The sequence below is a fragment of the Anomaloglossus baeobatrachus genome, unplaced genomic scaffold (assembly GCF_048569485.1).
Source record: "Anomaloglossus baeobatrachus isolate aAnoBae1 unplaced genomic scaffold, aAnoBae1.hap1 Scaffold_316, whole genome shotgun sequence".
Classification (NCBI taxonomy): Eukaryota; Metazoa; Chordata; class Amphibia; order Anura; family Aromobatidae; genus Anomaloglossus; species Anomaloglossus baeobatrachus.
Window position 1 is genome coordinate 95,560 of NW_027442562.1, and position 13,719 is coordinate 109,278.

At 46.7% G+C, this 13,719-nt stretch overlaps 1 pseudogene; it reads right to left on the reverse strand.

The window, feature by feature from the left end:
• Window positions 1–5,235: 5,235 nt before the first annotated feature.
• On the reverse strand, window positions 5,236–5,442 carry LOC142269275 (U2 spliceosomal RNA; annotated as a pseudogene).
• Window positions 5,443–13,719: the final 8,277 nt, after the last annotated feature.

Consider the following 13,719-nt stretch of genomic DNA (forward strand, 5'->3'; position numbering starts at 1 on the left):
AAACTTGGGGTTATTTAGTCTGGAAAAACGAAGGCTTAGGGGAGATCTAATCACAATGTATAAATATATGAGGGGACAGTACAGAGACCTTTCCAAAGATCTATTTACACCTAGGCCTGCGACTGGAACACGGGGGCATCCGCTACGTCTTGAGGAAAGAAGGTTTAATCATAATCACAGACGAGGATTCTTTACTGTACGAGCAGTGAGACTATGGAATTCTCTGCCGCATGATGTTGTAATGAGTGATTCACTACTAACATTTAAGCAGAGCCTGGATGCCTTTCTTGAAAAATTTAATATAACCAGTTATGTATATTAGATTTTATGACAGGGTATTGATCCAGGGAACTAGTCTGATTGCTGGATGTCGAGTCAGGAAGGAAATTTTTTCCCCATTGGAACTTGTTTGCCACATTGGGGTTTTTTGCCTTCCTCTGGATCAACATGTTAGGCTACGGGTTGAACTAGATGGACTTAGAGTCTCCCTTCAACCTTAAAACTATGATACTATGATGACTGGCCGAGACCGACCACAGTGAGGGAAGTGAGGCAGTTTCTGGGCCTGGTGGGATATTACCGTCGCTTCATTAAGGGGTACACAAAGATGGCTGCCCCCATGCAAGACCTCCTCGTAGGACAGACCAAGGGTGGTAGATCCCTAGTAGCCCCATTGGTGTGGGAAGAAAAGCATGAGGAATCCTTCCGCCAGCTGAGAACAGCCCTGACCGGAGAGGAAATCCTAGCGTACCCTGACTACAGCCGCCCATTCATCCTCTACACCGACGCCAGCAATGTGGGCTTGGGGGCTGTTCTATCCCAGGTCCAAGACAGAAGGGAAAAGGTAATAGCTTATGCTAGCCGAAAACTCCGACCGACTGAGAGGAACCCTGAGAACTACATCTCCTTCAAGCTTGAGCTCTTGGCACTGGTGTGGGCTATCACCAAGCGGTTCCGCCATTACCTGGCAGCAGCCAAGTTCACCGCGTACACAGACAATAACCTGCTGACCCATCTAGATACGGCCAAGCTGGGCGCGTTGGAGCAGCGGTGGGTGACCAGGTTAGCCAACTACGATTTCACCATCAAGTACCGGGCCGGCCGTACCAACGTCAATGCCAATGCACTCTCCCGGATGCCCCACCTGTCGGAAGAGGGGCCAGAGGATGATGACCTCGAAGAGATCGAGTTGCCTGCATTTCACCGGCCATTCACTGAGAAGGTGCACGTCTACCAACAACGGGTGAACCTGGATCCGCTGCCCCGACAGGACTGGCAGGAAGCTCAGGACCAGGCACCTGCTGTCTGCCTGGTCAAGACTCTAGTGGAACAGGGTTCTGCTGGGATAGACCCTGCTGCCCCTGCCGAAGCCCAACGTCTGTGGCAAGAACGGACCCGGCTATACCTACACCAGGGGAAGTTGTATCGCGAGCTGATTAATCCAAAGACTCACGAGAAGATCCGCCAGCTGGTGATTCCCCAGGCTAATGTGCCCACCGTCCTGCATGCATACCATGATGGTGCAGTGCACTTCGGGTGGAAGAAGCTAGGGATGTTGTTAAGAGAGCGGTTCTATTGGAGTGGAATGCGGGAATCTGTGGAGGCCTGGTGCCGAGAATGTGGCCCTTGCGCATTGAGAAGGAAGGACGAGGCCAGCCAGAAGGCACCCCTACATCCGATCATTACACACCAACCGCTGGAGCTGGTTGCCCTTGACCATGTAAAGCTCACCCCCAGCCGAAGTGGGTACACCTACGCTCTGACCATCGTAGACCACTACTCGAGGTTCCTGGTGGTTATCCCAGTTAAGGACTTAACCGTCCGCACCGCTGCTAAGGCTTTCCAGGCTTATTTCTGTTGACCGCATTGGTACCCGGAGAGGGTGCTTACCGACCAGGGTCCGGCCTTTGAAGCAGAGGTATTCCAGGAATTCTGCCAGTTGTACGGCTGCAAGAAAATCCGGACCACGCCTTACCACGCCCAAACCAATGGCATTTGTGAAAAGATGAACCACTTGGTCCTGGGCCTCCTCAAGACGTTACCACTGGAAGAGCGGAACCTGTGGCTGGAGAAGCTACCTGACCTGGTCGATATGTACAACAACATCCCTTCCAGCTCTACGAAATGCACTCCAGCATACCTGATGAGAGCTCGTCCCGGCCGGCTACCAGTGGATCTGGAAATGGGCTTGGAAGCTTCAGAAGCACTCCTGTCGACAGCTGAATGGGACACTCGGCGGAGGACACAGTACCGACAGGTCCAGGAGTATGTTGAAAAGAACTTGTGCCGGAGTCGGGGACAACAGGAGCAGTGCTTCAACAAGAAGGCGCCTGCCGGTTCCTTCCAACCTGGGGATGTAGTGCTGAAGCGGAAAAGAAGGGCCCACAAGCTGGATGATCAATGGGAAAAAACCCCGTATGTAGTCCAGCCCACAGGATGGGAGAATGGGAAGGCCTACCAGATCAGCCGTGACCAGGGGGGGACTTTGGCCACGGTTTCCCGAGACCACCTGAAGAAGTGCCCACCAGCATTGAGAGTAGCGGATGAGGCTCCAGTTCCCAGTCCAGTGGAGAAGGAAAAAGAGGTAATCCACACCATGATGGGTGATTTTCCAGCAGACTGGCCTACACAGAACGGTGCGGTGATCCTTCCAGTGATACTGTTCCCACAACCCGTGGATGAAGAAATGATGGAAACGGTTAACCGCGAGCCAGTGCCCAGGGATGTACCTGTACCCAGCTCCCCTACGCCTCCGCCTGCCCCACATGATAGCAGGGAGGAGGAACTGACTGTTCCCTCTGCCCCACTGCCTGTCACCACTGACACCGGACCCCGAAGGTCCACTCGCCCCAACCTAGGTAGACCCCCACTTAGGTACAGGGAAACTACTCTTTAAAAGGGGGGGGGGCTTTATGTGTTGAGTGTACCAGTTTGAAAGTTTTAAATGATAAGTAAAGATGATCAACCAAAGAAGTTTACCTGATTGAACCGTGATTAAACCGGCCGTTGCCGGCAACTGTTGTCCCCGTAGGGACTGTGCAACCATTGCGTAAGGAACTGCTTACGGACAAGCCCGAGAACTTGCAGGGCAACCACAAACTTAGTGCAATGTAAATAAAAATGTTTGTTGGCTTGACACCGTTACCGCCTCCGGAGAGGCTGATTTGGGAGGATGGGCCTGGAGGAAAGGGATGGCCTAGGCCCGCCACTACCGTAACCGGTGGCGATCCTCCGGGGGTTCAGGGGTCCCCTTGGACGTGGGCCCCCTGAAAGAGACAGAACCCGCTCGGGCAACTTGGTGCTGGACTGGGGTCAAGGGGTGCTGCCCGCTTCTTAGGGGCAGCATCAGGGCCAGGTTGTTTGGGTGGGAGAAGAGCGGAAGCTGTACCGTTGTAAAATGTTTATGATGCTTTTACATGTTTTACCGTTTTATTCTTTTTCAGTTGTGAAAATAAAACCGGTGATGGACGGGCAGCCCGCGGACGGTCTGCATTTTACTATAGGGGAATGTGGCGCCCTGGACAAGCCAGGTCGTCACAGGTACTACACCAACACACTCTACACTCCGGCTAGGCACACCGAAGCTAAACACAAATCCTAGTTGCCTTCCTCCAGGGGCTGATGTCCACACCAGGGGGTGGGCCAGGCGGTTGATCCCACCCACCGAGGAGTTCACAGTCCTGGAGGCGGGAAAAGGAGTCAGATTAGAGATCAGTTTTGGAGTTAGAGAAGTGAAGAGGAGAGGAGACTGACCGTGTCCGGGTGTGTGGCCCGGGCACTCAGCAAGGTTGGCAGACGGTGGTGACCTTCTGCAGGAGAGGCTGATTGGAGTGAACCGTACGGACCGGGGATGGGCGGTGGCCCGCCGGTACCAGATCGGGGAGTGAAGAGAAGCCAGCACCATCCGGCAGGGCCTACGGACCCCGACCAGGCTAGGAGTCGCCGTAAAACCGGTCAAATCCGTTAGCGACAGGAACCTCCAGGGTTTCCCAGCAGTCAAGACCCGATTGAAGGCAACAGCTCACACCGTAGAGGGAAGCACAGTCACCGCCAAGGCTACAGTTCCCAGGGCCAGAGCCTGCGGGCAAAAGGGGCTCCCTCAGCATCCATCCAAGCTGGGGAGCGGGTTACCGGTGGGAAGCCCGCTAGATTTTGGGGGAATAAAAGGGGTCCAACACCACATCCCCACAGGTGCACACCCACCCATCAAAGAGAGCTATAAGCCAATACCACCTTCACATTGCCAGTGTACCAAGGACATGTTGAGCAACATGAAGGCGGCTGGGGTTATCCGTGACAGTTGTAGCCTTTGGGCAGCTCTGTTGATCCTGTTAAAAAAGAAGGACGGCACCACTCCCCGTATTGAGGAATCGCTAGCTGCATTGAGAACTGCAAATTATTTTTCTACCCTTGATCTCACTAGTCACTATTGGCAAGTGTCCGTTGCTGAGGCAGACCGGGAGAAGACCGCCTTCGCCACCCCTATGGGTCTCTGCGAGTTCAAAAGCATGCCCTTCGAGCTGTGCAATGCGCCAGGAACCTTCCAGAGGCTGATGGAATGCTGCTTGGGACAAGATTTTAGGGTGTATAAAAAGGGAGATTAGATCCCGTGATCCCAACGTATTGTTACACCTCTATAAATCACTTGTAAGGCTACATCTGGAATATGGGAACCAGTTTTGGGCTCCACATTTTAATAAGGACATTCAGAAGTTAGAGTCAGTTCAAAGGTGGGCAACTAGACTACTACAAGGAATGGAAGGCCTCCCATATGATGACAAGTTGAAAAAGTTATTAAGTGATTATTGGCTGCAATGGGGCTTTCTGGCTGGTGCCAGCCTCTCTTCTTAGCACACAGGAACCACAATCCCTACACCATGCTTCAATGGATTCTCTCATCCCAGCCCAGTAAAACTACATATTTTACACAGTCATAAGCAGCCAAAAGGGATCTATTCTATTCAATTGCAAATGATCTAGATAAGACTGAGAATAAGATACTGCACGGGACATAGCAGAGTTGGTCAAGTTGAGTGGAGATGAGTTTGCTATTTGGCACAGCTTTTTGCATCAATAAAGCAAGTAAAAGGTGTGAAAGATAAAAAAAAGGGTGAAAGTGTGAAAAGTGAATTGGCCAAATTGAGGTGCATATAAAGTTTTTGCTTTCTTTCAATTCACTAATGGGGCTCATTTGAATCAGGTGAATTGAGTTCTGCTTTTGGAAACTGGGTTAAGAAGGGGTGCACCGGTCCTGGAGGTACTGCAATACCAGGTCAATGCGTGGAGTGGACAGAGCAAGATTTTTTCCATCTCCTTGTTCTAAAAATCCATTTAATATATGGTCCCCAGAGAGGGGACGTATCAGATATTAAACTGATAAGAACAGATTTAATTTTTTTTTTTTTCTGTTTATCAGTAGGACTTCAAAATAACAAAGGTGATCGCCTCCCGTTGCCTGGGAACCGTCCAGGCACAAGAGGGCTATGTGTCACCAGAAGGCGCACACACTTCCTCAAGGCTGGCAGACGTGCAATCCCAGGCACCTTCCAGTACCGACCAAGGTAGCGTCCTCTGAAACTACACTTGATCTTAGCCAAAAGGCCGAGAAGCTATAACCCGAATTGGTTACGGCCTTGAGTGGCACCCTGGCCTATACCGGACACATCTTAGGGAGAGGGAGACAAACCCACGCCTACAGAAGACATTTTGTCACCCAAGCCAACCCTTGAAAAGGCTGTTTTGCAGAGCAAAAACAAGAAGAATGGTGCTTTTTGCAGCCGCCGCCCACTGCAATGAATCTGAATAACTCCTCCTTTTGGACACAAGCACCTCCCCTCCCCCTTGCAGTCTTTCCAATTCATGATACAAAAAGACGGACGGACAGGACAGGACAGGACAGGCTGCCTGACTTTCCGTCACTGCCACCCTTTGCCATCCTTGCCCGTAGAAAGCCCTTTCATCATCCCCAAACCCTAATCTTTTCCCTTCCCTTCCCAGATGCGTCTCACTCCCTTTCATTAGGAAGTGAGCGCAGCCTTTTCTCCGTTCTGCACATGCGCGACGTTAAACACAAATGCGCAGGCGTGCGTTCCATTACCCTCACTGCATTCCACTCCCATACAGGAAGTGGGCGCAGCTATTACTACGGTCGCACATAAAAGAACCCACGGCCACCACTGCACATAGCTGACTCCACCACAGGACACTCACTTCTACACCAACGCAGGTAAGACAGGATCGGCACCTCTATGCTCCCGTTACAATCAGGCTCAGTCACCATGTGATAACGCTCTCAACTCTTTAGTTGCAGGCTCCCCTTGCTTCACCTCCACTGGCTGTGCTGCCATTTCCTCTCCCACCTGGAAGGTATACTTTATTCCACTATTTTCCTGTTTCTCTCTTCCCCCTTTTCCCATAACCTACTTTTATCTGCATTTGTGGGGTATCTATATGCTATTTACATCATAGTTTTATTCATTAATATGGAAGGGAAGAGTGCCCATGAGAGTGTTGAACTGCGGAGAGCAAGAGATTAAGCTGCTCCGATTTGCCACCATTGATAAGCTGTTCTCAGTAGATACACATGCTATCTAAACAGCAGCATCCACCATTGCTTCAGCCCACCCATTCAGTGACAGCTCACCAAGTCAACCAGAGGAGTGGTGTAAGGAATTACACGTAGGCACTGACTCCACACCTTCACATCACAAGAAGGGGGTCTACAGGCTAGTGCAAGAATACGAGCAAGTCTTCAGCAAACATCCGCTAGACTTTTGAAGAATAAAAGGGGTCAAACACTACATCCCCACAAGTGCACACCCACCCATCAAAGAGAGATATAAGCCAAAACTACCTGCACATTACCAGTGTACCAAGGACATGTTGAGCAACATGAAGGAGGCTGGGGTTATCCGTGACAGTTGTAGCCTCTGGGCAGCTCCGTTGGTCCTGTTAAAGAAGAAGGACAGCACCACTCCCCTGTATTGAGGAATAGCTAGCTGCATTGAGAACTGCAAATTATTTTTCTACCCTTGATCTCACTAGTCGCTATTGGCAAGTGTCCGTTGCTGAGGCAGACCGGGAGAAGACCGCCTTTGCCACCCCGATGGGTCTCTGCGAGTTCAAAAGCATGCCCTTCGAGCTGTGCAATTTGCCAGGAACCTTCCAGAGGCTGATGGAATGCTGCTTGGGACACCGAAACTTTGAAACGGTACTGCTATACCTTTATGATGTTATTGTTTATTCTAAAGCAAACAAGATTTTAGGGTGTATAAAAAGGGAGATTAGATCCGGTGAGCCCAACGTATTGTTACCCCTCTATAAATCACTTGTAAGGCCACATCTGGAATATGGGGTAAAGTCCTGAGCAGGTTGATAACCATTGGTTTGAGCATGGTAGGGTGTAGTGCGCATCTTCCTGCATCGGTAAAAGCTGCAGAAGTCCTTGAAGATTTCCGCTTCAAAGGCTGTGCCTTGATCTGTGAGGACTCTCTCTGAGTAGCCATGAGGTCTGCATAAGTGTGCTTGGAAGACCTTCGCTGCAGTATGGGCCATTAGATCTTTGACTTGTACCACAACCATAAATCTCGAGTAGTTGTCTACCATCGTAAGTGCATACGTGAGCTCGCCTCGATATTCTGCAACAAAACTCCCTTTTTCGATTTCAGTTTCAGCAAACACTCCTCTTCCTGTAGAAAATATTTATCATTACCTAAGACAGTCATTCTAATGCATGACAATATTAAGGCAATTTAGTTAAAACTTGTTTTAACTCACCTTTAAGGGGATTGATGTATTTCATGGTCAATCCAGGTTTGTCAGTGATGGCACTGACATAATGTATGGCGTCTTTTTCGGGCGTTATCCTTTGCCTTTTCATTGTGAAAATCCAGTTGCCTATATCAAAGCAAATTCTACTACTTGTAAAGTATGCAGAAAATGAAATGTAGAACATATAACATCAACTGCTTAGGAACGCATCATAGGTTAGTACTTAAAAGGATATTGTCATGTTCTAGTCATAATGCAAGCTGGACATTTTTCATGTTACCCTGTAATCGCCGGCCTGTTCTAATGCTCACAAGCCAAGATATAGGCTCAGCTGCTAAGGCTTCCCTCTGCCTTCTGAATGAAACTTGAATATGTCTGGGTCACTGTGTATATAGCAGGTGCTCAGAAAAAATAAGAGTCAATTCAATAGAAATAGCTCTGGCACACTATAGTGATCAATAACGTAAGAAAAGAACTCTTGGAATGCTGAAAATTCTTTATTTGTGCAAAAGGATAATTCATCCAACGTTTCGACCTTGTTTTTAGGTCTTTATCAAGGATAAAGTTATCTAAGATCATAAAGGGTTACAAAACCATATAAACACGTAATTAGTACATAGTACAACATAACAGTACAATATATTGCTACTTGAGAGTACAATGGGTCAAATGACCATGATGCACATACAAAAAATTTTTCCAAAGCCATAGTGAAAACATTTGTACTGAGGAAAGAAAATTTCCACATGACCTATCTGGAGAAACATTCTGGATCAAACAACCAAAAATAGTCAAGCAGGTAAATACACACCTATATGGATAACAGGATGATATGTGTTCAATTGTATAGCGTCATTGCCATTAAGGTACAAATGGAAAACTTGCAATCCTATATAGTGAAGGAAATGAACACATATCATATCAAAGAACACAGGAACATGGGTGTGAGAAAAACCTCAATGTTTATACTTTGTTCTTTATAATGGTGTGAACATGTATATGTCTCAGTACCTTATGCACTTGAGAATTCTAGTGAGTAGATCATGAAAGCCTATTTCAGAACTGGAATCGGTAAATAATTGTAGGTGGAATCTAAATGAAAAGATGGTACAAGTGTTATCATGACACGTGGGCTATAACACAATGGACCGTGTGACAAAGAAGAAAGGAGAGAAAGAAGAGGAAGAAAATGCAACTACCTGTAACATTACGTGATAGTCACTGGTAAGTATCACTTGACAATTCAAATGAAAAAGGATTCCTTTATTAAAGGGTTCTCAGTCGCCTCAGGATCATGAAATACTAGGGTAAATGATATGAGAATGGGTAAGAAGCACCACTAAAGGAAATATGAGATGCAGGACATATATCTATAAACCCCTGAACTACATGATAGAAATAAAAAGAAGAAAAAAGAAAAAAAAGAAGAAAGAAGAAGAACATATAGAATGCGGAAAGAGAATGGGTACAACTACCTGAGTTACTGCAGGGAGGCCCCTGGTTGGTATTGTGAGGGTTAGTGGAATTCCTTCACTGAAGGGTTCTCAGTTGCCTCAGGTTCGTGAAAAATGCTATAGACAAATAATGCCCGGAGAAAAGGGGTTCATATACAGCGAATAATGGTAATACAAGGTACATGTGTCACATGTAATAGTATATATATATATATTGTACTAAGCTCTACACCAGAAATAGAAAGTAGTCCCTCTGCCTTCTGTCTAGGTGCCCTGAGTTATGTCCTGTAAACTGTCACAGGGACCCAGACACACATGTGTAGTAGGGGAATATCCCTGCTGAGATGCCAGTGCTAGAGCACTCGTTTGCTGTGGAGTTGAACGCTATGTGAGCAGTTCTTACCTTCAATGAGCAGAAGTCTCTTTTTTCAGATTTCAATATCTCTGTGGGTATCTGGCAGAAATATGGAATACTCTTTACTGCTAAGACCCTGTACACCACTCCCACTAAAGGGGGCTTTACACGCTGCGACATCGCTAATGCGGAGTCGTTGGGGTCACGGAATTTGTGACGCACATCCGGCCGCATTAGCGATGTTGCTGCGTGTGACACCGATGAGCGATTTTGCATCGCTGCAAAAACGTGCAAAATCGCTCATCGGTGACATGGGTCTCCATTCTCGATTATCGTTACTGCAGCAGTAACGATGTAGTTCGTCGCTCCTGCGGCAGCACACATCGCTCCGTGTGACACCGCAGAAACGAGGAACCTCTCCTTACCTGCCTCCCAGCCGCTATGAGGAAGGAAGGAGGTGGGCGGGATGTTCCGGCCACTCATCTCCGCCCCTCCGCTGCTATTGGGCGGTCGCTCAGTGACGTCGCTGTGACGCCGCACGGACCGCCCCCTTAGAAAGGAGGCGGTTCGCCGGTCACAGCGACGTCGCCGGGCAGGTAAGTATGTGTGACGGGTCTGGTCGGTGTTGTGCAGCATGGGCAGCGATTTGCCCGTGTCGCGCAACAGATGGGGGCGGGTATCCACACTAGCGATATCGGGACCGATATCGCAGTGTGTAAAGTAGCCTTTAATAAACTGTGTAAAGGATTTTAAGTAAAAATCCACAATAAACCAGCGCTAGATGGGTTTTTATAATTTTATTAATAGACCACAAATAAAAATTTTTTTGCTATCCTTGTTTCAAGACAGAGTATTTGATAATATACAATACACTGATTATTACTAAAACCAAGGACCACATAAAACAAGGACCACATAAAATAAAAAATGAAAGTAATGAGAATAAAATTCTTTTGTATAACCAATTAACTTCGAGGTGATACAATATTCACATTGATTTAGTTTTACCAGTCTAATGTAATGCCCCGGCCGGTGGCATATATTTTGTTTGGTTAATAATTTAGACTTATACAATGAAAGATGTACTATACCACCCCTGGCTAACTTACAAGTTTTAAGTTGTACAATATTTATGTACAAGTTTGCGACGTTATATTCATATATAGGAAGGCAAACAATATTGGCAATTTAGTGGCACCCACCACACGTAATCTTACAGCACCTAATAAGGGAGGATTATTTGGCCTGAAAGGTTTTTTTCCATGCAAAAGCTGTATAGTATGTAAGAATACAAAAAATATTTCACGGAAATCCTTCTTACAGGGGCAGTCAGAAGTCATGATTAGAGAATTTATTACATGTCAATCAAAGGGAGTAGTATATTGAATTCAATGTCCCTGTCAGAAAAAATACATTGAGAGAACTATTAGACCCCTATGGAAAAGGGTGGGTGAGCACATTAGAAGTGTTAAAAATAAATGTACTAAGCACCCCCTATCCAGACATTATGTGTTAAAACATGGAGGGTCCTTTAAAGGATCCCAAGTATGGGGCGTACAAAAAATAACTAAGGATTGGAGAGGTGGCAATTTCATTAAAAAAATGTCACGAGCAGAAAGCCAATGGATTTTTGAATTGAACACCTTGAAACCATATGGACTCAATAATGATATAGAACTGTTTCCTTTTAATTAATTTATATTTTTATAGGTAGAGGAGTAATAGGTACTGATAATAATACGGAGAGAAGGAAAAAAAAAAAAAAAAAAAAGCGATTGTCATGGAGATATATGTGTATATATGCATAATATATATTAAAATTGGTGCTTCACTTGCCCAAGGTTGATGTAGATATAGGGGGCTTTTCATATTATAGCAAATTTATATTACACCTTTATGATGTCCTTTTGTTAAATTTATTGTTGAAAAAAAGCATATGCATATATACACATTGTCTTCCCAGTATATGATGATACAAGCAAGGCTATATATAGGTCTTTTTAGAAAAACCTTTAGAAAAACCTTTGCACATAATTATATTATATGGCTATTATGAACGGTCACAAATTGATATAATTTCACAAATTGATATATGTAGTGGTCATTGAATGTTGGTTGAATTTAAACATTGTTTAATTTTATGCAAATTATAACCAATTAAATATATGCATAAATAGTGCTCTAGGCAACAGCTGAGTTATCCTTGAGGAAGGGGGCCGTTACACGCCCCCGAAACGCGCGTCGGATCAGGACTCTGTTTTTGCCTACCTCACCTGTGCGGTGATAACCTGCCAAGTAATCTCTCCCTCGTGTGGAATCAACCGGCTTCCACTGGACACGGTACGGATTGCCTGCTGGAGAGGTTGAGAGGTTACCGCTGACATTTCCTTTGTCTGCAACCAGGATACATTGGTACCTCCAGCGGTTCTGCATTGCTCGTTTGGAAGCGGATCGGAGCCTTGTGTGGTGCTAACCTGCCAAGCAACTTCCTCCTGTGTGGAATCAGTCAGCTGACACTGGATACGGTCTGGACTGCCCGCTGGAGAGGCTGAGTAGTTACCGCTGATCTTATTGTTGTCCGCAGCCAACATCTTGGTGCTTTCAGTGGCTTCGTACTGCTTGATTTCGAAAGTACATTTGGGAGAATACGGGACCGGCTGGTTTGTGGCCTTGTGAAGTGTTATAAAGGCTCTGTAAAGAGGGATGTCGGTAACCATACATCTCCCCCAGAGCCAGCACTAGTCGCGGCCACTGGCCTCAAAACGTCCGCTCTGGAAGTCTAACAGGTCAATCCTGTACATAGCGGTTCCAGCCTAATCAACGGAGAAATCCGGGGTGTTTTTTGCGGTCAAGTTGTTGTGAGGTTTATTCCCCCAGGCCCTGGGGGCGAATATAACGTCGCAAACTTATATTGTACAACTTAAAACTTGTAAGTTAGCCAGGGGTGGTATAGTACATCTTTCATTGTATAAGTCTAAATTATTAACCAAACAAAATATATGCCACCGGCCGGGGCATTACATTAGACTGGTAAAACTAAATCAATGTGAATATTGTATCACCTCGAAGTTAATTGGTTATACAAAAGAATTTTATTCTCATTACTTTCATTTTTTACTTTATGTGGTCCTTGTTTTATGTGGTCCTTGGTTTTAGTAATAATCAGTGTATTGTATATTATCAAATACTCTGTCTTGAAACAAGGATAGCAAAAAATGTTTTATTTGTGGTCTATTAATAAAATTATAAAAACCCATCTAGCGCTGGTTTATTGTGGATTTTTACTTAAAATCCTTTACACAGTTTATTAAAGGCTACTTTACACACTGCGATATCGGTCCCGATATCGCTAGTGTGGATACCCGCCCCCATCTGTTGCGCGACACGGGCAAATTGCTGCCCATGCTGCACAACACCGACCAGACCCGTCACACATACTTACCTGCCCGGCGACGTCGCTGTGACCGGCGAACCGCCTCCTTTCTAAGGGGGCGGTCCGTGCGGCGTCACAGCGACGTCACTGAGCGACCGCCCAATAGCAGCGGAGGGGCGGAGATGAGTGGCCGGAACATCCCGCCCACCTCCTTCCTTCCTCATAGCGGCTGGGAGGCAGGTAAGGAGAGGTTCCTCGTTTCTGCGGTGTCACACGGAGCGATGTGTGCTGCCGCAGGAGCGACGAACTACATCGTTACTGCTGCAGTAACGATAATCGAGAATGGAGACCCATGTCACCGATGAGCGATTTTGCACGTTTTTGCAGCGATGCAAAATCGCTCATCGGTGTCACACGCAGCAACATCGCTAATGCGGCCGGATGTGCGTCACAAATTCCGTGACCCCAACGACTCCGCATTAGCGATGTCGCAGCGTGTAAAGCCCCCTTTAGTGGGAGTGGTGTACAGGGTCTTAGCAGTAAAGAGTATTCCATATTTCTGCCAGATACCCACAGAGATATTGAAATCTGAAAAAAGAGACTTCTGCTCATTGAAGGTAAGAACTGCTCACATAGCGTTCAACTCCACAGCAAACGAGTGCTCTAGCACTGGCATCTCAGCAGGGATATTCCCCTACTACACATGTGTGTCTGGGTCCCTGTGACAGTTTACAGGACATAACTCAGGGCACCTAGACAGAAGGCAG